Source organism: Onychomys torridus, chromosome 21 (assembly GCF_903995425.1).
Source record: "Onychomys torridus chromosome 21, mOncTor1.1, whole genome shotgun sequence".
In the NCBI taxonomy this organism is placed as follows: Eukaryota; Metazoa; Chordata; class Mammalia; order Rodentia; family Cricetidae; genus Onychomys; species Onychomys torridus.
This window is the reverse complement of record NC_050463.1, coordinates 33,297,054-33,324,006: the sequence shown is the minus strand read 5'-3', so window position 1 is coordinate 33,324,006 and position 26,953 is coordinate 33,297,054. Positions and strand designations below refer to the sequence as shown.

At 46.6% G+C, this 26,953-nt stretch overlaps 1 pseudogene; it reads right to left on the bottom strand.

The window, feature by feature from the left end:
- Positions 1-24,625: 24,625 nt before the first annotated feature.
- Positions 24,626-25,106, bottom strand: LOC118571366 (annotated as a pseudogene).
- Between the last annotated feature and the right edge of the window lie 1,847 nt (positions 25,107-26,953).

The following is a 26,953-nucleotide window of genomic DNA, read 5'->3' as shown; positions in this document are numbered from 1 at the left end:
AGGAAGAGGAAGAGGAAGAGGAAGAGGAATAAGGAGGAGGAGGAGGAGAAACAGCAGCATAAAAAATAGTGTGTCTAACAGGGCTCCAGACCTTTGTAGGCCCCCAGACCCTAGCACAACTGACTCTGTGATGGGAGTACCAAAACTCAGCGCATAGGCCTGGTGGTGGTGGCGCACTTCTTTAATCCCAGCACTCGGGAGGCAGATGCCGTCAGATCTGTGAGTTCGAGGCCAGCCTGGTCTACAGAGCAGGTTCCAGGGCAACCAGGGCTACACCAAGAAATTTGTTTTGTCTTAAAAAACAAAAACAAGGGTTGGGGATTTAGCTCAGTGGTAGAGCACTTGCCTAGCAAGCGCAATGCCCTGGGTTCGATCCTCAGCTCTGGAAGAAAACAAAAAAACAAAGCAAAACAAAAACAAACAAACATCATCAACAACAACAAAAAAAAAACCAACTCAGCATGTAGACAGCGCCACCAGCCAAAAAGAAAGCAAAGACCTAATCCATCAAAGTCTATGGTTCTTAGAAAGTCTCTAAATGTACTAACCTTTTTGGCTTCTGTAGTTCTAATTCTGGCTAACTGTTCTTGCTAACTTTAGTACATCAACCCAGAATGTGGTTTTGTGCTTAAATGCTCACCCTGAGGAAGGCTCAGGGCTACACTGGGATCCTGAGCACCAGTGTGGTTGCTGGCTGACTCTATTGGCTTAGACCCGCATCCTCACAGTGTTCTCTGGTGGATACCCCACAACATGCATATATTATGCTTCCAGAACACATGTCATTTCTGATTTTAAAAAGCATAATCTTGTTATTAATTCTTTCATAATTTCATAATACAATGTATTTTGATCATATTTATCCCACTGCACTCCTCCTAGATCCATCCCTTACCTCCTCACCACCTCTCAACTTCCTGTCTTTTTTTTTTTTTAAACTAACACATTGAGTCCAATTTGTGATGCCCAAAAATTTTTGTTTGGTTTCAGCCCTGGCTGGCCTTGAACTTCTGATCTTCCTGCCGCTGTCCTCCGAATCCTGAGTCAGCAGGCGCATACCACTTCACTTTTCTCACACAAGCTCTTCTTCAGCCGGTATCTCGGATACAGATGCTATTTTCTCACAAGTAAACAGAAAAAGGTTACCTGTGGAGCCAGGTCCTTGCCGCCCCCACCCTCAGAAAATAACGATGTTTACCATTGGCTTTTTCTCTGTCCCCAGGGTGACACGTGGTTGTCTCGTGGTTTCCCATCTGGCAGCCAGAATTCCCAGTGTTCCGTGGGCTGTGAGCCTGAGTTCACCGGGTCTGACAAACAAGCGGTTTGTTTCCCCTGCCCCTCCCAAGGCTGCAGCTGTATGGGCTGCACACCCACAGTGGAAAGATGACGGCTGGACCAGAGTGTGGATCGCATCTGTCCGTGTGCGTGGCACCCCAGTATTCATGATTCATGGTCTGTAATCGGAGCCCGCATGCTAATTATTTAAAAAAAAAAAAAAAGCATAAAAGCAGTGTTGAAACGGCAGCAGCTCCCGCAGAAAACATCCCTGCTCCCTCCCCGTCATTTCCTTGGCATCTCCCATCCTGAGTGGGCTTGGGAGAAGCCAGAATACCCAGTTACAGAGAGAGGTTCGCAGCGTCTCCAGCGGTGGCTGGCTGTGTGCCTCACTCGCTGGGCCTCTGGCAAAGCAGAAGGACACCGCTTTGGGATGGTTTTCAAAGCTTCAGATCACACAGGGAAAGCTGCAATGCACTGCGCCCTGCCCTCGGCTGATATTTAAAAAATTCTGCCACTGTGCGGCATCACCAGCTGGCCCTGAGAATGTGGCTTTCTCCTGTGATACAAAACTGTGATCTTGGCAAAATGTCACAGCTCATGCGTGGGATCCCAGCACTTGGGAGACTGAATCCCAGGCTAGCCTGGGCTCTAGAGTGAGACACCCCCCGACCCCCTTTAAAAAATGTGATTTTGGAACTCTCCTCAATGCCTAGCAGTCTCTGTCTCTGTCTGTCTGTCTGTCTGTCTGTCTGTCTGTCTCTCTCTCTCTCTCTCTCTCTGTGTGTGTGTGTGTGTGTGTGTGTGTGCGCGCGCGCGCGCGCGCCATGGTACATGTGTGGAGGTCAGAGGTCAGTCACAGGAATCGGTTCTCTCCTTCCAGCTGGGGATCCTGGGGATCGAACCCAGGTGTCAGTTTTGGTGGACAGTGCTTTTACCATCCCCAACCAGAGCTTTTTTTCACTGATGATTTAGAAAGTCACGTGAAGCAAGGAGGCAGACCATATCGATTGCTATCTGGGATCACAACCTTCTTGCTTGCAGAACTCTGATCATCAAGTGTGGGTTCAGAACACCTGGACATGTCTCCCGGTGGGGTTGCCAGATTTAGCAATTAAAATTTAGGGCCGGGCAGTGGTGGCGCATGCCTTTAATCCTAGCACTCAGGAGGCAGGCGGGTCTTTGTGAGTTCCAGGCCAACCTGGTCTACAGAGTGAGTTCCAGGAAAGGCGCAAAGCTGCACAGAGAAACCCTGTCTCGAAAAACCAAAATATATATATGATATAAGAGTGAGGATATAGGGTTGGGGATTTAGCTCAGTGGTTGAGCGCTTGCCTAGCAAGCACAAGGCCCTGGGTTCGATCCTCAGCTCCAAAAAAAAAAAAGAGTGAGTATATAGCTCAGTTGTGGGGGGCTTGCCTAACACGAACAAGGCATTAGGTTTGATCCCCAGTACAGCATGGAGGGGGGAAACATTAAAGAATATCCAGGGGCTGGAGAGATGGCTCAGAGGTTAAGAGCACCGACCCCTCTTCCAGAGGTCCTGAGTTCAATTCCCAGCACCCACATGGTGGCTCACAACCATCTGTAATGAGATCTGGTGCCCTCTTCTGGCCTGCAGTCATACAGGCTGTATACATAATAAATAAATAAATCTTAAAAAAAAAAAAAAAAGAATATCCAGTTAAAAGTGAATTTCAGACAAAAAAGAAATAGGCAAGCCGGGCATGATGATGTACATCTGTAATCCTAGCACTTAGGAGGCAGAGGTAGGAGCATCAAGGGTTCAATATCAGCCTATGAAACAGCAAAACCAGCCAGACAGAGGGAGAGAAGAAGAGGGAGAAAAAGGGAACGGGAGGAGAGGGGAAAGGCAGACGGGGGAGGGGGGGAGAGGGAACCCTATTCCTTAGGCACTAAGAATGAACTATGAACAAGCCAAACATGAGACTTCTCCCTGTAGACGACTCACAGAGATCCAGACAGATCCCTGCCTCCCGAGTGATAGGATTAAAGGCGTGTGCTACCATCGCCTGACTTCTATGTTTACTATAGAGGCTGGCTTTTCCCCTGATCCTCAGGTAAATTTTATTGGGGTGCACAATATATCAACCTCATCTCACCTCTTGTCAGGGAATGATCTGGGGTGTGGGCGTGTAACACAGATCGAGCTAGCCGGAGCTGAGGAGAAATCCACAGGGGCTTCTGGGAAAGATTTTTCTCCTGATCAGTCAGAATGGAAGTGGACAATGCGTTGTGTTTCCCACCTTCAGTGACCTCATGTGAAGTTGTGGTCTCAGGTACAGCAGAGGTCATCTTGTCGCTAGGAAGAGAAAATCCTCATCAAGTCAGTGAGAGCAAGCCAGGTGCCTGTCTGTCCATCTGTCATAGAACTGGACTCAGCAGTTGTGAAAAGTCTCCGCCAGACAGTTCGTTCTGTGACATAATGAGAATCCTCACTGTGGGAATCACATCCTGTTGGGTGTTCTGTTCACATGCTGGCGGCATCCTAAGTGACTCAGCTGACAGGACATGGAAACTCTGTCAGCCGGCGTTACATGGCTGTAGTGAGGAGGCTCTGAACTCTGCCAACGAACCTTCCTCTAGCCACGTGCACAGCACTATTTCATTGTGAGATCTATCGGCCAACAACCCGGTTCTTTCTCTACTCCTCACACTTTAGGGAAGACAGAAACTCTCCCCAGACCATGAGGGAGAGAGAGAGATGCTTCCTCAGATGGATTAGTTATTTTTGTTAACAGTTCTCTGGGTCCCCGAGGTCACAGATAGCTTTAGAGTGCAGAACTGACTGTGCCAGGAAGTGCTAGTGAGGCAGGCCAATGTGTTGGGACAAGTGGATGCCCGTTAACAATTGTGCGTACACAAAGAGGGACCTTTAGCCTAGAAGTTGGGGGGGGGTGGTCCTGAGCGAGCATTAGCATCTGTGGCATCTGTGTGCCGTCACTTTTGGTCACAGTGTGGACAGTACCCATGGCTTGATGGGTTTTGTTTGTTTTTTGTTTTTTTTTTTAAGATTCATTTATTTATGTATAGTGTTCTGCCTGCATGTATGCCTGCAGGCCAGAAGAGGGCACCAGGTCTCATTATTGATGGCTGTGAGCCACCATGTGGGTGCTGGGAATTGAACTCAGGACCTCTGGAAGAGCAGCCAGTGCTCTTAACCTCTGAGCCATCTCTCCAGTCCCCAGCTTGATGGTTTTTCTCCCAAATATTCCAAACATAGATAGATGTGATCAGGTGTTTAGTAAAACAATTTTGACACACGTCTAGTGTTGGCCGTGGTGACATGCGCATGTGTAGAACTCCCATCCGTAGCTCCCTCTTTGGCTCAGTTCTCTGAGGCAGCCACAGGTTATCAGTTTCTTGTGTATGCCTCCAGGGTTTTGTAGACCTTGGAAAAGCAGGTACATATGCACGGCTCCTTTTAAATGGTGTTGTTTATTGTGTTCTAAGTGCTGGAGATGAAGCCCAGGGCCTGGTACAGACTAGACAACTGAATTATATTCCTAGCCCTGTAAGTCTCCCCGCCCCCACAGTGAGTGAGGGAAGCAGATGTATGAAAGGGATGCACAGTAATCTTTAAATTTATTTATTGTTTGTTTGTTTGTTTGTTTATTTAGTGCATCTGTGTATGCAGGTGGGTACAGAGACCACAGAGCATGTGTGGAGGTCAGAGGACAACTTGTGGGGTTACTTTCTTTTTCTTTTTTTTTTTTTTAAGGTTTATTAATTTATTATGTACACAGAAGAGGGCGCCAGATCTCATTACAGATGGTTGTGAGCCACCATGTGGTTGCTGGGAATTGAACTCAGGACCTCTGGAAGAGCAGTCAGTGCTCTTAACCTCTGAGCCATCTCTCCAGCCCCAGAGGGCAACTTGTGGAATTCGGTTCTCCCTTTCCGTCAAGTAGGTTCCAGTAACTGGACTCAGATTAACCGGCATGGTGGCAATCACCCTTTCCTGCCTAAAGGTCTCCTGTCCGCCGAGCCTGAGATACACAGTCTATTACTGAATGGATGTGTCAAAGTCTGTACATCTCTCTGGAGAGATGGTTCAGTGACTAAGCTCTTGCTGTTCTTCTAGAGGAGTTGGGTTTGGTTCTCAACACCTGTGTTGGGTGGCTCACAACCACCTGGAACTCTAGTTCCAGGAGAACTGGAGCCCTCTTCTGGCCTCCATGGGCTCCTGCAGACATGTAGTGCACATAATTAACACAGATAAACACACATACAAATAAGTAGAAATAAGTCTTTTTTTTTTTTTTTTTCCAGGGGCTGGAGAGATGGCTCAGAGGTTAAGGGCATTGGCTGCTCTTCCAGAGGTCCTGAGTTCAATTCCTAGCAACCACATGGTGGCTCACAACCATCTGTAATGGGATCTGGTGCCCTCTTCTGTTATGCAGGCATACATGGAGGCAGAACACTGTGTACATGATAAATAATAAATTAAAAAAAAAAAATCTCCCCGGGCAGTGGTGGCGCACACCTGTAATCCCGGCACTCAGGAGGCAGAGGCAGGTGGATCTCTGTGAGTTCGAGGCCAGCCTGGTCTCCAAAACAAGTTCCAGGACAGGCGCAAAGCTACAGAGAAACCCTGTCTCGAAAAAACAACAACAAAAAACTCTTTTAAAAAAGCCTATTAGCCAACTCCTATTGACAGTCTAGGAAACATAAACTATGTTTCCAGACTGGCCAGCTCATTTTGGACACTTCAAGTGTTTTTGTTGCGTTGTGTTTTGTATCTGGGAGGGGGGTGGGGAGAGTAAAGAGTGCCTTGAGATGGGGTCTCTCTCTACATAGCCCTGACTGTCCTGGAACTCACTAGGCAGACCAGGATGGCCTTGAACTCACAAATCTGCCTGCTTCTACCTCCTGAGTACTGGGATTAAAGGCGTGCATCGTCACCCCTAGCTATGAACAGTTCAGATGTTGGTGGGACATCTATTGCTCACTCCCACTGAGGCTCCACCGACCAGTTGCACCCAGAGCGCTTCTCAGAATCAGAAGTAGAACCCAGGGGAAGGAGGCTCCATGCAAGGCTTCCACTTTGCGGGTGAAGGTGCTGGAGGGTTTATGGTTTAGGGAGGAGCAAGGAGCACAGTGAGTTCCTCCTGCACAAGATACATGACTAGGACGTGCACCATTAATAAGAGTTGCAGCCAAGGGCCAGGATGTGTCTCAGTTGGTAGAGTGTTCACCTAGCATGCAGGAAGGCCTGGGTTTGAGCCCCCGGACCACACAAGCCAGGTATGGTGGCACATAGTTGAAATCCCAACACTCAGAAAGTGGAGGCTGAAGGATTCCAAAGCAGTTCAAGGCTATCCCTGGTTCTGTGATTTCAAGGCCAGCCCAGTCTGCAGGTCTCAATGAAAGGAAAAAATAAATAAATAAATAAGAGTGGCAGCCAAGTTCCTGGTAGCTATGCTTATGGTGGCATGAAGTTCTTGGGCCCAGGGCAATGTTCTGAACGTTTTATTCATCAGGCTATTTCTGGATGTGGTTGATGGCTTTCTTTATGAGAGTTAGTACTGGGCTGCTTTCCTCTCCTTCCAACAATTATCTCAATAATAAACAAGTTTTAACTCCTCAACCTGCTGCTTGCAACTAAGAATGCTGTCTGAGGCAGGCATTTTCTTTTCCCCCTAATTTATTTTTGTAAGGGGGGAAGCTCCCAATGACGACGACTGTCCTTGCATATATACCTCTGCGCCTCTGCGTGTAAATCTATGTCATAAAATGCAAGGTCGCTGGGGCTGGAGAGATGGCTCAGGGACTATGAACCTGAGTTCTGTTCCTGGCACCCATTCTAGAGGTTCAAAATAGCTGCTGGGTGCCGGTGGCCTTTTAGAAGAGCAGCAGGTGGCAATAGAAGTTCAGGTGCCAGCCCACCAGGAGGAAACTCCCTGATGGGTGACTCTCAGATAGACAAGGCTCTGAGACCCCAGACCCCAGAATGTCTCTTGCTTCTGCTGTGTCTTCACGTGTTTGCTGCTGACATCTTCCTCTGGAATCTGGCATAGTGTGAATGGGTGTGGGGAGATCCCCACTGCCTGTAATGTAGTGTGTTTATCTCATGGAAACATGCCCTTTCTACTGGGCATTTTTTACCAGTGGATTATTATGAAGATGATTCCTCCTTAAGCTGTACTGTCTAAATGATAATAATAATGTTAGTTTAAGTAGAGTTTTGATGAATAAAAATAAAACAAGGAAGTGTCACACAGCTAGAACACATGAGTTTGTATTGAAGAGCTGTTATAGACTGTTGCTTAGGTTAATGATTAAGAAAGACAATTGAGGGTTGTGGATTTAGCTCAGTGGTAGAATGCTTGCCTAGCAAGCGCAAGACCCTAGGTTTGGTCCTCAGCTCTGAAGAAAGAAAGAAAGAAAGAGAGAGAGAGAGAGAGAGAGAGAGAGAGAGAGAGAGAAAGAAAGAAGGAAGGAAAAACAATTGAGCTGGACAATGGTGGCACACGCCTTTAATACCAGCACTCAGGAGATAGACTCAGGTGGATCTCTGTGAGTTCAGTGCTAGCCTGGTCTACAGAGCTAGTTTCAGGACAGGCTCCAAAGCGACACAAAGAAACCCTGTCTCAGAGAAAAAGAAAGGAAGGAAAGAAGGGAAGGAGGGAGGGAGAAAGGAAGGAAGGAGGGAAAGAAGGAAGGAAGGAAGAAAGGAAGGAAAACAATTGAGTCCCAGTAGCCCAGCTAGCTTAAATTCTTTTACCCTTAACGTTGGGAGATGTGCTCACAAGTTTCAGTGTGCATCACAGATGAAACAAAACTTTGAAAATAACTTAAAGTTAGACTAAGATATTTTGTTAAAGAGCTTTGAGGTGAAAGCCCAAGAAGACAATCTAAAGTTTTAGAAAGGCACACAGTTGAATGAGGAACTCTCACATACCTGCTTGCCTCTGCCTCCCGAGGGCTAGAGATTAAAGGCACCACGTCCCAATGATACTAGTCTTTAGTCTCATTATTCACTCAACAGGCAGAGGCAGGCAGATCTCAGTGGGTTCAAGGCCAGTCTGGTTTACATAGTGAGTTCCAGGTCAGCCAGGGCTACAGAGTGAGACCCTATCTCAAAAACAAAACAAAACAAAAAAACTAAAACCAAACAAGCCAGGCAGTGGTGGCGCACACCTTTAATCCCAACACTCGGGAGGCAGAGGTAGGAGGATCTCTGTGAGTTCAAGGCCAGCCTGGGCTACAGAGTGAGTTCCAGGACAGGCTCCAAAGCTGCACAGAGAAACCCTGTCTCTCTATTTTTTTTTTCCCAGAGCTGAGGACTGAACCCAGGGCCTTGTGCTTGCTAGACAAGCGCTCTACCACTGAGCTAAATCCCCAACCCGGAGAAACCCTGTCTCAAAAAACAAAAACAAAACAAAACAAAAAACCTGAAAATGAAAAAAATTTGAGAATTTTCCCTGAAGAAGCTATATGTGTTGTATACACCTGTTGATGCAAAATCCACATCTTTAAAAAAAACTTAAACAGACTAAGCAGTTTATTCTGGAGTGATTACAGCCTGTCAACACAAATTCAGGTTATCACAAACTCCATGTTCCAATGCAGAAGCAGTTTCATAGTATACAGAGCAAAAAAAGTCATAAATTAAAGCCAGCTTAAAACACATTTGTGTAGGGCTGGAGAGTTGGCTCAGCAGATAAGAGCACCGGCTGCTCTTCCAGAGGACCCGGGTTCAATTCCCAGCACCCACATGGCAGCTCACAACTGTCTATAACTCCAGTTTCAGGGTATCTGGCATCCTCACACAGACATGCATGCAGGCAAAACCAATGCACATAAAATAAAAGTAAATTGTGTGTGTGTGTGTGTGTGTGTGTGTGTGTGTGTGTGTGTGTGTGTGTATAAAAAACAAAATCTACATTTGTGGCTACATCTGAGAGGCAGGTACTATGGGAAACTTCAAGGACATAAACCCCTAGTGGACACACTGAAGCTGTGCCTAGACCATAGCAATGGTTAAATCTCTGAGATGTGGACTTAGGTCTTGAGAGACAGTTCAGTGAACAAATCTCTTGCTGTGAGAATGTGAGAACCTGAGTTAAAATTCCAGAAGTCACATAAAGCTAGATTGCACCTATGATTTCAACACTCGTACTGAGAGGTGGAGACTGAGAGGTGGGGGGTTGTTTTTTTAAACAAGGTCTCTTGTATGCTAGGTTGGCCTCAAACTTTCTACATAGTCAAGGGTGAACGAATTCAACCTTGATCCTCCTGCCTCCACTTCACAGGTATGCACCACCATGTCCAGTATTACAAAAATTAAATGTTCTAGTTCAAGCTGGATATTTAGCCGGTGCTAGCCCTAAGAAAACGAGAAGGTCAAGGAGAAGAAAAAACAGACAAAGGAAAGAATGACTTAAGACAGTGCTGGCTTAGCCGGGTGGTGGTGGCACCCACCTTTAATCCCAGTATTTGGGAGGTAGGCGCAGGCGGATCTCTGAGTTCGAAGCTGGCCTAGTCTACAGAGCAAGTTCCAGGACAGCCAGGGCTACACAGATAAATACCATCTCAAAAGAAAGATAGGCCGGGTGGTGGTGGTGGTGCATGCCAGTAATCCCAGCACTCGGGAGGCAGAGGCAGGTGGATCTCTGTGAGTTCGAGGCCAGCCTGGGCTACAGAGCTAGTCCAGGACAGGCTCCAAAGCTACAGAGAAACCCTGTCTCCAAAAACCAAAGAAGAAGAAGAAGAAGAAGAAGAAGAAGAAGGAGAAATATAGATAGACCAGTAGCTAGGAGAGTTTACTGCTCCTTCAGAGGACCTGGGTTCAGTTCCCAGCACTCACACCAGGGAGCTCACATCTACCCAGGTCAGTTCCAGGGAGTTCGCAGCCCTCCAGCCTCTCTGGGCACTTGCACACACATGACTTACATAAGCTCACTTAGGCATACACAGAATCATGAAAGTAAAATTCCTTTTGGGCCTGGATTGGCCTTGCTAGGGATGACCAAAGTATGGCAAGCAGTGAGCAAATGGCTGTCTGAGGTCTGCGGGAATCTAGGCAAAGGAGTCATCTGAGTCCTAGAATGTTGGCGACTGGGATTCTGAGAGTGTGTCACCATTCAGGAACTTTCTAAAGTAGTGTGTACAGGACTGACAGAAACAATGGCTCCATTAGAGGAAGGCATTGTTTTCCTGGGTAGTTCAGAGGTTCCCTCTAGGGCTGAGCACTCCTCCACAGCCACGGATTCTCAGCACCACTATTGTTGTAACTCAGGCAGTTAATATAACTGCCGCTCACTGCAAAGACAAGCTTCTCTGGCCAATGCGTGTCACTAATCTAGCGGTATAAACTTATCTAGAAGGCTGTCTGACACCTTGCCATTTAGTAAAAGAATAGTAGTAGGTTCCCCACCAGGCCTATGCTACAGGCTTTTGACTAGATTTAGGAAACCAACAGTGAGTTCTCTCCTGTGAAGGAGGCCTCAAATCCAAGCAGGAAGCAGTTGGTTACCCCCATAACACCAGCAGGTTCACCTTGCCCGGGAAGTCAGTTTTTAGCATTCACCATTAATATTGCTGATGACTTTTCTCCCCTGGTAGCCTACACAGTACCTCTGGCACTATAAAAAAACCAACCAGTAGAGAAGAAACTTTTTAGGTCATTCAGCTCTTTTTACATTTTCATTTTCATTTACTTATTTATTTGCCAGTGGTGCTGGGGGATCAAATTCAAGACTTCATGCATGTGGGGTAACCACTGTATAACTGAACTACACCCCGCCCCTGTTTTGTTGTTTTGAGGCAGTCTGACTGGCCTGGTACTTACTATGTAGCCCAGCCAGGCCTCTAATTTTTTAAAACTCTTCTGCTTCTGCTTCAAGAGTACTGGAATTAGATCTCTCTCTCTCTCTCTCTCTCTCTCTCTCTCTCTCTCTCTCTCTCTCTGTTTTAAACTTCGTATTGTTTCCTCATGTAGCCCGGGCTGGCCTTAAACCCCCTATGTGGCCAAGGATAACCTTGAACTTCTTGCCTCTGCCTCTCAGCTGCCAGGACTACAGATATATACCAGACTAAACCCTGAGTGAGGGGAGAACATGGTGACCTACAGGAAGAAGGTAGCTGCTGAACTTATCTGGGCTTCTCCTTCATCCTGAGATGGGGACACCCCCCAACCAAGCTCAGCACTGTGAACTTTAGGCTGCTAATTCTGTTTATTTTCTCTGAGAGCAGAAATAATGTTTATTTTCGAAGAGCAGAATATATTTTCAGACAGTGCTGTCCCACAATCTATGCTGGCACTCCCCTCCCACCCCAGAGGCTGAAATCAAGGAGCTCGTGGAGTTAATTACTGACAGTGGCTCCAGGGAGGTTTCGTGAACTTTACCCCCTGAGGAGACTGGATTTTTCCTTCATCCTGTTCCTGGTGGGCTTCTTTAAGCAGTGTAAGATTCTGTCGGCATCTTATCTTCCCGCTTTATGCCTGGCTCACCTCTCTAAACCAAAACGGAAGGGACCATTAACAAATCACTTAAAAATATCCAGGAATTCTTTAAATACATGAAAGCACTTGATAATCTAGTCACCATCCACCACCCCATTTGTGAATCGAGACTAACTTGCTCCCCCTACTGGCTTAAACTTGGTGTGACTCGAGGGGGGAAAAGAAAATCAGAGGAAACTTTTCGTGGGACCTAAGGTCAAATCAGGGGACACCTATCTGATCAGGGCATCCCAATCGCCCCCATCGGGAGGCCAGAGCCACCTCTCCAGACTGAGAGGTGAGAGGTCGCAGGAGTAGGTGGCTCACTCTCTCTCTTTCCTGTTTTCAACTTGCAGGTGGGGGATAGAAACCTCCAAGATTCTTCCAGGCTCCCCACCAGCTTGGCTCCCGAGCATCTGGAGCAAGCTGAACCTCCAGGTGCCCAGAAAGAAAGCCCTGGTCTTTTTCTCAACCCATGCATGTGGCCTGCACACCCTCTGGAGGATGACTCTAATGACCAGGAAGAGAACTCTCAATTTTAACAGCATCCTCCAATTACACTTACATTGTAGCAGGAAGGGCAATCCTCTGAAATACCCCATGTTCAAATCTTTTCCCCTCCTTTCCTCTCCGCCCCGCCCCCCGCTGGAGCTGAGGACCGAACCCAGGGCCTTGTGCTTGCTAGGCAAGCACTCTACCACTGAGCTAAATCCCCAACCCCCTTTTTCCCTCTTAAGACCACTCGGAGTTTACTAAAACTTTCAAAACTTTAACCATAGTGTGCTCTGATCCAGAAAGGAATGTTATGGACAAAGGGCAGAGGAAAAATTCTTATCTGAGAAAATCCCATCAGTAAATAACACCCCCATTCCATTCAGTGATGTACCCCAGTGACCCGTCCTGCACGCCAGGTCATTAGGTCGGACCCGAGGAGGCACCACCTGAAAGAACAATGGGGCGAGAGAGGAAGGAGACCAGGCACATAAAGAAAGACAGAGACAATCTGAGTCACGTCAAGGTCTCGTTTATTGCAAGCTTATATACTGGTGGATATGAGGGGAAGGGAGGGAGATGAAAAAAATTGTTAGAAAGGGGTTCAGGACGAGGTCTCTTTGGTCCAGTGCTTGAACAACTGATCAATCAATTAAATTAAAGGAGCAATTTTTAAAATCTTTAAAGACAACAAGTGCAGCATATAACTCCACCAACTGAGGTGACTTGAAAGGAGTTGTCATAACATTCTTTTGGCCATTGAAGACATAGGCAGCCCTGCCATTTTTTGACCCATCTATGAAAAGCACAGGGGAATCTAGGATGGGCTCCATTCGGGTATTTTTGAGAAAAACAAAAGAAGTAAGGGAAAAGAATTGTAGGAGTTTATTACTGGGCATCTGTGTATCAAATTTCCCTATATAGGTACAAACAAGGATGGCCCAATCAGGACTACAGGTGCACAGCCATTCAAGCTGTTCCTTATCATATGGCATAATAATAACATCAGGGTCTCACCCAAAGTATCGTGTGGAAGTTTTTATCTCCAGCACGATCAATTGGCAAACCAAAGAGGGGTAGGTGGGAAGGATTTTTCTCTTAGCAACAGGAAGATGTACCCAAAGCAAGGGCATGGGTTCTTGCCAGAGCAGGCCCGTGGGGGCAAATTCTGTAGAGAAAATGATCAGATATAAAGGTGAGGCCGGCTCAAAATATCCTGTGTGTTGTTGGGCAATGGCTGAGTTAATTTTTTGTAGTGCCTTTTCTGCATCTACAGTAAGATATCTGGGGGACCCAGGATCAGAATCCCCTTTGAGAATATGTTCAAGGGGACATACCACCCCCTTGGTCATTTTTAAATAAGGTCGTAGCCAATTGATATCCCCCAGAAGTTTCTGGAACTCATTAAGACAATGGAGCTTGCCTCTCTTGATCTGAATTTTCTGGGTATAAGGAAGTTTTGGATGTAACTCAAATCCTAAAAACAAGAAGGGGTATTGGGTTTGTATCTTTTCTGGGGCTATATAGAATCCACGGCCTTGAAGTAAAGTAATTATCTTTTGGGCTATATATTGTGTTTTTTCTTCAGACTCCCCTGCTATTAATAGATCATCCATATAGTGTATAATATAAGCGTCAGGGTACTGGATCCTCACCGGATCAATGGATTGAGCTACATATTTTTGACGTAGTATGGGTGAATTGGCCATACCTTGGGGCAATACTTTCCATTGAAATCGGGGGTTAGGTCCAACATGATTCACAACAGGTATAGAGAAGGCAAATCATTTGCAATCCAGAGGATGCAGGGGGATAGAGAAAAAGCAATTTTTAATATCTATAATAATCTTAAAATATTTTTTAGGGATGGCCACAGGAGATGGCAATCCAGGCTGTAACGCCCCCATGGGGACCATAGTCTTATTTACTTCCCTAAGATCCTGTAACAACCTCCATTTTCCAGTTTTTTTTCTTTATTACAAAGATGGGAGTGTTCCATGGAGATGTGGAAGGCTCAAGATGCCCTTGCTCTAATTGTTCCAGCACCAACTGGAGGGCAGCTTGAACTTTTTCCTGAGGCATGGACCACTGGTCTATCCAAACCGGGTCGTCCGACTTCCAAGTTATTTTATCGGCTTGGTGTGCAGACAGGGGCCTGAGCCACCTTGGTGCTCTCTGCAGCCCAAGAACAAAACGACACCCCTGACTGGGGTTTCCCTGCATCCGTGAGATTTTATTGTTCTGTAACTCTCTTCTCCCAAAAGCACTACTAGCAAAGGAAGGAAATGTTTCCACAGGTCCTCTCAGGCAGCAGGGAGGCTGTGCAAGGTGAACTGCAGTCTGTACTCTGACAGTACATTTCGTATTGCAATGTCACTGTCATTTTCAGCCCCCAAGAGTGTTTAACTTTCAAATGTTATAAACAATGGCATATTTACTATCTGCATTATTAGTGTAGCTAGTTTTATGTTTTATTTAGCAATCTTAATATTGGTCTTACCTTAGCAACCCAGCTCATACGATCACTTTTTGTATACCAGTAACCAGGAGACATTAAAGACAAAAAAGATTCATATTCTGTCCTATTTGTTTGCTGTTTTAAAACTGATTTCTTGTTACAATTTTCTCTGAAGCAAAGTAGTAATTCTAGAAGGCCAACAGCACCCTTACTATTTACAGGTCATAAATTCAGTGTGGTGACAACACCCAGGCCACCATGCTACCCTGCAGATAACTAGTCACGTAGACCTCTCAGGTCCTGCTTTTTTTTAGTCAGCATCTTGCTGCTAAAATGATTCTGCCATTTGAAGAATTCAAACTGATGGCAATTTTCACTGTTTGCAACTCTATCTTTTTATCTGGCATATGTTAATATATTTTGCATGCTAAAAATGTGATCATTGAATCAGGGAGGTCACTCAGTTGGTATAGCACTCACCTAGCATGCCTGAGTCTGATCCTCATCACCAACAACACAACTGGGTATCCTGAGCCGACCTCACCCTCACACCCGATCACCCCCTCTATCCGTTGAGTAAGATCTCTCAATTCTCTTTTCATAGAGAGGACATCCTTTAAATTGGTGATCTGGTTTAGAAGGGATTCCTTGGCCTCTAAGAGACCCTGCATTCCAGGTATAGCGGGGCCCATTTGTCCTGTCATTGTCTCCCTACAAATGGGAGCGCTCGGGGCGTAGGGAGCGGGACTGACATAGGGAGGCGGAGAGAGCCAGGCTCCTCTCACCTATTTGGCGGCTAGCCAAAAAGGCTTGGGGCTGAGAGAGGGGAGTGGGAGCATATCTCCCCCTTTCGCAACATGCTGCCGGTTCTTCCAGGCTGATTTGTGAAGAAGGGTCAAGCCAGTCATTACCTGCTGCATTATTATGAATGACAGGGTAGATTTTTTTTTTTATAGGATTTGACCGGGCCGGGAGGCTTTAACAAAGGAGGGATTAATTCAGCAGCAGGGATAGGCTCATCAATAAGGGAGGGGGTGCGTGAGGCCCGGGCAGCCGCAGGGTTGCCTCTGATCTCAACGTCCCCATTAGCTTCAGGCGGAGCGGCTGCCAGGGGCTGCCAGGGGTGAAGCGGCCATCTCCGTTTTACCTTCGTTCTTTGGCGGAGCAGCTGCCGCATCTCCGGACTCATCATCGGGCGTCGGGCAGGAGGAGTGTGAGAGAAAATCCTCCGCAAGGGCTAATAAATGTGAAACACGCCCATCTCCCTCTGCCTCTTTTAAAATATCTCTGATCACACCATAAAAACTAAAGAAAGCATCAGGAATATTTTCTCCCTGTTCAAGTAATTTGTTGATGTCTTTTCCAACCTTATTCCAAGTTAGTGGGTGAATCCCTAGGCCATTAACTACCAGCCAAGGGCACTTCTCCTCCACAAAACAGAAGAATTTTACCAGATCCTTTTTCTTAACTCTTAGTCCTCTCTCCCTGAGATTGCCCTTCATTTCCTTAATAAAAAGAACCTCTTTTGATAATCCTTTGCCCATGGCTGTGGGACGACTGTGCTTACCTCAAGACTCTCCCGGGTTGCTGGAGTGATGCGGTCCGGGCATCTCTACCTTGCATCTCTACCTTGCATCTCTACCTTGCATCTCTACCTTGCGTTGTCTGGAGCTCCGTCTATCCGTCGTCCTGTAGGCCACTATGCCTTGGGCCCCACGTTGAAGCGCCACTTGACCCGTCCTGCAGGCCAGGTTATTGGGTCGGACCCGAGGAGGCACCATCTGAAAGACCAATGGGGCGAGAGAGGAAGGAGACCAGGCGCATAAAGAAAGACAGAGACAATCTGAGTCGCGTCAAGGTCTCATTTATTGCAAAGTGAAGCAAGCTTATATACTGGTGGATATGAGGGGAAGGGAGGGAGATGAAAAAATTGTTAGAAAGGGGTTCAGAATGAGGTCTCTTTGGTCCAGTGCTTGAGCAACCGATCAATTAATTAGAAAAGGGTTAGGGAGAGGTCTCTTTGGTCCAATGCTTGAGCAACCGATCAATCAATTAGAAAAGAGTTAGGGAGAGGTCTCTTTGGTCCAATGCTTTGAACAACTGATCAATCAAACATACTCCAGGAAGTTTAATCTAAAAGTACACTTTGTGGTTTTTCCGGGAATGATTGTTTTTGCAATTCAATGGGTGCAGTTATGCCAGATCATCCAAGCAAGAAGTCAAGGCACAGCTATCCAATTTTTGGTTCCCAACACCCCAAGCTCTGGAAGGTCTGGAATCCCAGTGCTCTGAATTTCCTTGTGCCCCTAATCCTAAGGAGAAATGTAGGACGCGCCTCCCTCCTTTCCTTCCCTGGGAGGGATGTTTCTCTTAAGGAGTGTTGGAAGAAAGCAGAGTCAATCATGTCCACATGTCCATTTCCCTGAATGGCAGGGAACTGAATGACATTAGGGATGAACTGGGGTGATGTACCACTCTCAGATGCATGAATTAACCTGGGCAATGCAGTGGTCATTAGAACAAACCCTAACCCCTTCAGACAAGAGGAGAGTGTTGGACCCGGCTGTCCAAAGTGGGCAACACTTTCTTCACTGCCCACAGAGTAAAGGACGACAATGGCTTCCCCATGACGGGTGAGGCCATTGGTCCCTTCCCCAAATCCTCACTGAGATGCAAATCCAGATGCCTAGAAAGAAGGGAGGACACACTGTGTCTACTGGGCCAAAGGGGGTTTCAGGAAGGCAATCCCCTTGGCTGCCACCACTGTCCCTTATGCTTCAGGAAGAGGAGACCCCACTTTTCCTCAAAAGCTTACAAGAGGGGGTTGGGTACTCAGCAGTTAAGAGCACTGACTGCTCTTCGAAGGACCTGGGTTCAATTCCCAGCACCCACATGGCAGCTAACAGCTGTCTGTAATTCCAAGATCTGACATCCTCACACAGACATACATACAGGCAAAATACCAATGCAAACAAGATAAAAATAAATAAATTAGCATTATAAAAAAAAAAAAAAGAATCAGGCTGGAGCGATGGCTCAGAGGTCAGAGGTTAAGAGCACTAACTGCTCACCCAGAGGTCCCGAGTTCAATTCCCAGCAACCACATGGTGGCTCACAACCACCTGTAATGAGATCTGGTGCCCTCTTCTGGCTGCAGGAACACATACAGGCAGAATACTGTATACATAATAAATAAATCTTAAAAAAAAAAAAAACAAAAAAAAAACCCAAACAGGCATGGTGGCACACATTGAAATCCCTTTAATCCCAGCACTTGGGAAGCAGAAGCAGGCAGATCTCTATGAGTTCAATGCCAGCCTGGTCTACACATCGAGTACCAGGACAGCCAGGTACTGTTACAGAGAAACCCTGACTCAAACAAAACAAAACAAAAAACGAAAAATAAAAAGTTCTCCTGCCTTCTGAGCTCTGTATAGGCAGGCCTTCCCTCACTAATGACCCTGAAACAATCAGCCAAATTCCAAAGATTTCATAAACGCTCCAGACAGGACTTCCCAGGGAACAAAAGGGACCTGTCTTTTTCTGTCCTGGGGACTTTCTGCTTGTCATAAAGGCCTTGCCCACCCACTGTGGGAGGCCTCATACCTTGTCACCCTATCTACACCCAGTTCAAGTTGCAGGATTAGATACGTGGTTCTGCTCCTGGCTCCTCTGAAGCTATAACAGACTCCCCAGAAACTCCAGACTCTAGCTACCCTCCGTGAGCCACTGGATGACCTCACTGCTCTTCAAGTGCCAGACTCAGATAAGTCTAGTGACTGAGTTGTTCTGTTGAGTCATTCCATCTCCCACTGGCTCTGTCAGGGCTAGTGTTCTTTGACTGTCATGTGTGGTACGACAGACTCTCTGGTGTCATGTGTCTCTGTAATGCAGTTCTGATACAACTCTCCATAGCCCAGTGCCCTCCCAGAAATCCAGATTTCTTTGAGCCGGATTCTAGGCAATGGGCTGATGAAAATGATGTCCATTGTAACCTCCTGGAGTCTGGCACTTCCCGGACATGTGCCAACACCCGGTGAGGGGCACATCCAGGTTTGCTGCTTCACTCCTCACTCTTTGGGGGGGCCTGCTGTCCTGACGTGGAACGGGACCATGCTAGACCTTTACAAAGGGGAACCCTTCTTGGGAATCCTCTCCTATCTTGGCCCAGACCTACTCAAGGCCACCCCACTCAACCCCTTCCTGGCCGATACCTGTTTTAAGGACCAAAACTGCCGGCCCCCGGTGTGTGTTGCTGTCGATATGATGAGTGTGCCTGGCCAGGAATGGTTAACTGATTGTAAAGTTCACCCCCAGACAGGGTCGTCATCTGTGTGTAAGGTCCATAAGCCTGATCAACTATGTAAGGTGAACTGCAGCGTCGACCACTGTCCCCAGACCTCTCTGCCCTGCACTTGTGGGATACTCATGGATTTCCCTAATAAACAACCTCAGCTGCTAGGAGTGACTTGGTGGGCCCACAGACCTCAAAAGACCAACTTTGCCTTGCAGGCCACACCAGGTGTTACTAGATGGCCCCACAAGGCCCCTAGAAGCAACCTCAACTTGTGGGCTGGACGGATCTGGGAACCTCTCTGGCACACTCAGACTTTTGCTTACAGGGGAATAGTTCCAACTACGCTCATCCTTCAGTGGGATATTTCCAGACTCTGGATCCACCACATCTATCCTAACTGTACTCAGGCCACAGCTGTCCAATAAACCCAGTTCCTCTGGTGGCTGTCCCAAACTTGACCTAAAGAAAATACAAGTCAAGAGTTCCCCGCAATTGTGGCTCTTCCTCACCATAGAAAGGTCCTATTTGGGGAAATTGGCCCAGGCCCAGGGGATGCAAGGAATGTAGAATGGACCATTTTGGAGAAGAGGCATTTGATGGAATAGGTCTCTGTACCGAAGATAGAATACAAAGTTGGTTTACTAGTCCAAGAGGCAGGGAGGGGCTGGAATCCCCACACTACAGAAGAAGAGGGACTAAAGGAATGGATAGCTTCCATAGAGCGGATCCTCCAGGAATATGCCTCTATCACAACCTGGGACAGAGCTTGCACCCGTGTTCAGCAAGGTCGGCTGGACAGCCTAATTCAAATGGGATCCAACCTGACTATGGGGCAATGGCCCACACTCCTAAACGCTGAGGCCCAATCTCACAATATTTTTGCCACCTACGGTATGCCTCATCTCTGGAAAATGGTCTCTCATAACTGTAATGAGACATCCTGTGCCCTAATCACCCATGTTCCCCGACTGAATGAGGCCATCAGATACCCTGTTGTCCAACTCACAGGGTTAGGAGAAATTATCCAAAACACCCATATTGTGCCCATGGGACATCGCTGGGCAATGCTAAGGAACAAAAACCAATGGGGTTACATTTCCCTATCAGATTGTCAATTGAAAAATGGTATCTGGCTCTGCCCTGGACAAACATGGGACTCGGATTTCACACAGGCATGGCCTTTGGTACCCACCCCCACCAAGAATTCCATCTGGTATATAGGAAGGGGTATATTTTGTTGGGAGGCCACAGCTAACGAAACCATTGCTCTCACCGACTTCTCGTGTAAGGTTTCCAAATATTCCCTCCCTTCTGCGGGACCCTGGTGCACAGTCAAGCTGACTGCACAGTTGCATTTCACTCTCCTAAACGAGACGTACATGCATCGCAATGTAGAAGAATTTTCATTCACTTTACCTCCCGACGTTCCTTGTGAGGAGGTTGTGTGGGAAGAGATGCAGTGGCCAACTTCTGAACTTAAACTGGCTGATGGGAGGCTCCTTGAGCTCTTGAATCACACCAATGGCCTTTACCATGCATACTTTGTGGTGGACAGCAGAGGAAACCACATGATCAGCCTCGGAGATGCTGATAACAAATCTTGCAAAGGGTTCTTCAGGTGGTGTTCTTGTCTTTTGTCATCCTCTAGTAACAGCAACATTGCCCCCATTTTCTTCTTAACTATTCTCTCCATAGGATTTATAATTGCACTAATAGCCTCAGTTTACCTGTGTTACAGGTGCTATCTTGCCCTCCTAGCACACCCCAAGGAGGTACGCTGTCATCAAGGGGTCGTCCTTCACGCTGGAGATCGGCCACTGACTAAGACCTACCGTGGCCGCTTAGTTCCATCCACTCCGGAGTCTATCTCACTGCTGCCCCGCCCCACATCGCCCCGCTGTCAGCAGGAAGCAGCCAGAGCGATCTTCATCGTCCCCAAGTCCCCGCAGCAGTTAATGTGACCTCTGAGGAAGAGCAATGAGGAAATACAGACGTCAGATGGCGCCTGTCAGGTATACAGATAGGACATAGGGAGACAAGAGGATGACATGCTTCCAGCTTCTCTCCAAAGACTTGGTGTGGTTTTGCTCTACCATGGTCCCACACACATACTTCCACTGACATGCCTGGGCATATCCTAGGCAGACCCTGGACATCCTGTGAGCCAGTCAGTCCACTCCTTTGTTTAGGTAGACCAATTCAAAACGAGGGGAAGGACACCTGTTCTAGACTACAAAACAAACAAACAAATAGCATGTGGAACTCCCAGTCTTCCAGAGGGAAAGATTTTTGTTCCCAAATCCCTTTCCCATTTATGGGGAGTCTGCAGGGGTACTTTTGCTTTTAATAAAACTTGTTTGCTTGCTGTGATGGTAATTTATTTCTTGCCTTTTACCTCTGTGTGTGTGTGTGTGTGTGTGTGTGTGTGTGTGTGTGTGCCCCTGGCCAGCGGGGTTTCAATGGGGCTACCCACCTGTGGGAGCGAATGAAAGGACAGGGCGACACAAAGAGACGGACAGCAAGACAGTATTCTGATCAAGCCACCAAAATTTTCCTCCACGTGGCTTATATAGCATAGGAGGGGAGGGGGCAGGAAGGAGGGAAGGAGAAGGGACATGGAAGGCGTGCAGTACGTGGGAGACATGCAGGTCGTGCAACTGCAGGAAGTCTGCTAAGGTCACTGCTCAGGGGCCATTTGTTCTGTTGCTAGGCTACCTGACCATGGAATGCTCTTTACATTCGGTTGCCATGGCACCTGACTGTGGAATGTTCTTATCTTTGGGAGCCTCTGGTTAGTAAACAGGTGTTACTGCTCTGGGGAAGGGCGGTGGGTTTATGACTTGTTCTCTGGCTTAGCTAGTACTTTCCATGGTTCATGTTTGGTTCCTGAAATCTTGGTCCCTAACATTTTTGTATGTGGAGCTGAGGATCGAACCCAGGGCCTTGCGCTTGCTAGACAAGCGCTCTACCACTGAACTAAATCCCCAACCCCACCTTTTAACTCTTTAATCAGCAGAGAAAAGAAACCCAACTGTGGTGGTTGAGTGAGAACGCCCCCCCCCCCATAGGCGCATATATTTGAACGCTTGGCCCCCAGTTAGGTGAACTGTTTGGGAAGGATTAGGAGGTGTGGCCTTGTTGGAGGTGTATGACTGGGGGTGGGCTTTAAGGTTTCAAAAGCCCACACCAGGCCCAGTCTCTCTTTGCCTGCAACTTTTGGGTCAGATGTGAGCTCTCAGCTACTTCTTGGGCACTATGCCTGCCTGCCTGCTGCCGTGCTCCTCATCATGATGACAATGAACTAACCCTCTCCAACTGTCAGCAAGCCCCCAATTAAATTCTTTTTTCTATAAATTGCCTTGGAAACAGCAATAGAACGTAGCTAAGACACCAGCCCCAGCTCTAGGCACCAGCCCCAGAGCTCTAGGCAGTAATGTATTGCTTGAATGTTCATTGTTAAAGCAGTTTTCCATTTCTGATTATGATGTTATCAAGTAATAATGCAACTAATTAATATATCATCATTGTAAATTTATTTTGCTATACAGTGCTTTATTCTTTTTTTTTTTTTTTTTTTTTTTTTTACAGTGCTATATTCTATCTTAATGTTTTGTGACTTTGATCCAAGCACTGTGGTTTATGCCGGTAATCCCCATACTTAAGAGTATTACCATGTAGCTAGGAGGCTGGACTGAGCTACATACTAAGTTCCAAGCAAGCCTGGGCTACAAAGAGTGAGGCACTGTGCTGTGGATTATGCTCATTGTTAATAATAAAGCTGATTGGCCGATAGCAGCACAGAAAGAGATTGGGCAAGACAGCCTGACACAGAGAGAATGCTGGGAGAGAAGGGCAGGGTGAGGGCAGTCTCCAGAAATGACAGCCAGCCGATGAGTAAGCAGGATAGGTAGAAAATGACGTAACAAGCCGGGCTGTGGTGGCACATGCCTTTAATCCCAGCACTTGGGAGGCAGAGGCAGGCGGATCTCTGTGAGTCGAGGCCAGCCTGGGCTACCAAGTGAGTTCCAGGAAAGTCACAAAGCTACACAGAGAAACCCTGTCTTGGAAAAAAAAAAAAAAAAAAGAAAATGATGTAACAAGCTGTGAGCCACTGGCAGAATGTAGATTATTAGAAATGGGTTAATTTCAAGGTAAGGGCTAGTTAGTAATAAGCCTGAGCTATCGGCCAAGCATTTATAATTAATCTTAAGTCTCTGAATGGTTATTTGGGAATTGGTGGGCAAGACAGGAAATGTCCATTTCCAGCACTGTCTCAAAAAAAGTATGTTTACATCTATGTTCCTGAGTTAGATTAGCCTATACTTTTCTTTCTGGTTCTTTTTGAGAGTTTTGATTATGTAACCCAGGTTAGCCTGAAATTCACTGGATATCCTAGACTGGCCTCAAATTCATAATCTTGTTCCAGTCTCCTGAATACTGGGGTTATAAAGATGTGACACCAAGACCAGCTGAACTTTTCCTCACTTATACTCTCTGGTCTTAAGTTGACAATCTTACAAAAACATTTCTTTGTTTGTTTGTTTGTTTTCGAGACAGGGTTTCTCTGTGTAGCTTTGTGACTTTCCTGGAACTCACTTGGTAGCCCAGGCTGGCCTCGAACTCACAGAGATCCGCCTGGCTCTGCCTCTCCAGTGCTGGGATTAAAGGCATGTGCCACCACTGCCCGGCTACAAAAACATTTTTTAAATTTCCATAATTTAGTTGGGGCAATGGTGGCGCACACCCTTAATCCCAGCACTTGGGAGGCAGAGCCAGGCGGATCTCTGTGAGTTCCAACAAAAAAAAACCTTTTTTTTTCTTTTCGAAACAGGGTTTCTCTGTGTATTTTTGAGCCTTTCCTGGATCTCGCTCTGTAGACCAGGCTGGCCTCGAACTCACAGAGATCCACCTGCCTCTGCCTCCCGAGTGCTGGGTTTAAAGGCGTGAGCCACCACCGCCTGGCTGGAAAAAAAATGTTTTTTTCCATAATTTAAATGTTTATTGCTAGTTTTGTTTGATTGGTTGGGTTTTTGATATGGGTCTCACATAGCCCTGAGTGACCTCAGATTCACCTTGTAGCTGAGGATAACTTTGAACTCCTGATCCTTATGCCCCTGCCTCCCAAGTACTGGAATTACAGGTGTGCACCACCGTGCCCTGCTCATGTTACAGGTATTTATGGAGTACATTTAGGAAGGGTCTTCCTTTTCTTTCTTTCTTTTCTTTTTTTTTTTTTTAGCTGAGGACCGAACCCAGTGCCTTTCGTTAGCTAGGCAAGCGCTGTACCTCTGAGCTAAATCCCCAACCCGGGTCTTCTTCTATGATCACTCTTATGTCATGTATGTAAATCTAGAATTAATTATTCCTTGAAGAATGTTTCAACAATGACATTGTGAAACCTGGGGGCTTCTTTCTTTCTTTCTTTCTTTCTTTCTTTCTTCTTTCCTTCTTTCCTTCTTTCTCTTTCTTTCCCTTCCTTCCTTCTTTCCCTTCCTTCCTTCCTTCCTTCCTTCCTTCCTTCCTTCCTTCCTTCCTTCCTTCCTTTCTTTCTTTCCTTCAATTTGCTTCAACATTTTCTTTCAGGATGGAGACCCCACACTTCAACTTAAGAAAAACCCTTAACCCATGTACATTAGGCCATGAATTCACATGGAATGGGCTCTGGCAGCTCAGTCTCCTTCCCTCAGGCCTTACAAAGTGTGCTTCTCTGGGTGGGGCAGGCTGGCGCTTCAGCTGAACCCAGGTACTCTTCTGCTTGACTTCCTTTTTCCTCTGCTCCTTTTCCTTCACCTGCTTCAAGAAGCTGTCTCAGCTCTTAGAGTATTTGATGCACTCAATCCGAACATTAATTCTCTTAGCAAGAATCTTGCCTTAACTTACTTGTGTCCAGTGATGCCCAGGGCATGCTGGTTGATGTTGTAGACTCTTCCGGTTTTGCCATGGTAACACTTATGGGGCATTCCTTTTTGAACAGTGCCCATTCCCTTGATGTCTACAATATCGACCTTCTTATAGATTCACATGTACATGACCAGAGAAACAACTCCATGTTTCCTAAAAGGCCTGGAGAGCATGTAGTGGGTGCCCCTCCTCTATCCCTCTCTGTCTGTCATTTTGGTAAGTTCCTGGAAGATGGCTGCCATGGCCGAAAGGCTGGGGTTTTCTTCAGGGTAAGATTGTCTTCTACTGTTTCTCTTTCTTTAGGAGAACTAGAACTATTCACATCAGCCACGAACAGGACGTTTTTGAAAAGTTCTTCCATTTTGGTTAAGTGTCAACAATTCCAGAAGCCAGAGTAATTAGCATTCCAGAACGGAAGCCTAGATTCCTGCCACACCACCTGCCTGCAAATCCTTAACTGGCGGCTACAAGAGACACTTGTTATCTGACATTCTTTAACTCACTATTCTAGTTACTCTTTGAAATGGCCAATCTCAGGCCAAAAAAGGGAAGGGAAGTTTTTCAGCCTCCTTCCCCACCTCCCACTTCTGCCCTATAACTACCCCTGCTTGTAAGTGGACAGCAGGCTCTGCTTGTTCTTTTCCAGAATAAATATCTGCACTATCTTACGTCATGTTCCATGTCTGTCTTACCGTATGGCCTTTGAGTTCAGATACTTTATTATTCCTTACACTTTATTTCAGCAAGCGATGTTTTTCTAGTACTTACTCTGTTTTATCTAAAGCTCCAGAATTAATTGGCAAAAGCTGTTCCTATTTTATTAATGCTTTGGTGTCAAGTCTGAGAGTGTGTGTCTTTTTATTTCTAGAATTAAATATTTGTGCCTTTATTTTATTTTATTTTTTGGAGAGTTGATGAATTTCACTATTCTTTTCAAAGCACCATTTTCCATTTTCAACCTGTTGACTAAGGTGAACGTGGAGTGTGTGTGTGTGCGTGTGTGTGTGTTTTTTGGTTTTTCGAGACAGGGTTTCTCGGTACAGCACTGCCTGTCCTGGAACTCTGTAGATCAGGCTGGCCTTGAACTCAGACATCTGACTGTCTCTGCCTCCTGAGTGCTGGCTTTAACGGTGTGTGCCACTGTCATTTTGGTATCACCTTCTTGGATCCCAGCTTTGTAGACAAAGAGAAAAAAAGAAAAGTCCCCTGGGCTACGTTTCCATTAAAACTGACACTGTTAAGTCTGGGCACAGGGATCTGTGGGTAAGAGAACCATTTCACCAGCATGAGGACCTGAGTTCAACTCTCAGGCACTCACTAAAACACAGCAGCGGCCAGGAAAGGGAACTCACACTCAGCCTTCCCTAGTTGCCTACCGTTCTTTGTGTAGGGTTGAGCCCTCAAGGGCTTGTCTGTTGCCCCGACTCCCATCCCCTTTGGCTTGTCTATTGTCCTGGTTCAGCTCCCGTTTGGGCAGCCATGTTGGTGAGACTCGGGCTAGGGCTTCTGACCTCACCAGGCAGCACAATCTCACAGCAAACTCCCTGATCTTCTGACTTTCACAGTCTTTCCATGCTCTCTTGCAAAATGTCCCTTGAGCCTTGGGTTACAGGAGTGTTTTATAAATACATCCACAGGGACTGGGCGCCACAACTCTGCATTTTGATTGGTTGTGGTTTTCTGCAGTGATCTCCATCAGTTGCAAAGAGAAACTTCCTGGATGAGGATTGAGAACTCCACTTACCAGGCTGGACCCTGGAGGAGAAGATGGAGTATTTTTGTTTTTTTTTTTTTATTCTCAGGGCCAGTTACAGGTCATTTGGGATTGGGAGGAGCCCCTTGCTTCCCTCACCTTCCTCTACCAGTTCCATCTACAAGAAGATGAGTCAAACAAAGGCCCTGCTTGACTGTGGTTTTACCCGGAAACATAAAGGAATATTCTGTGTTGAACTCCCTCTTTGTAGAATTGCCCCTGGTCAGAGCCCACACAGTAGGGTGTCCATTACCTTCCTGAACAAAAAGGTCAGGTGAATCACCAGGACTATTGAACATTCGGAGA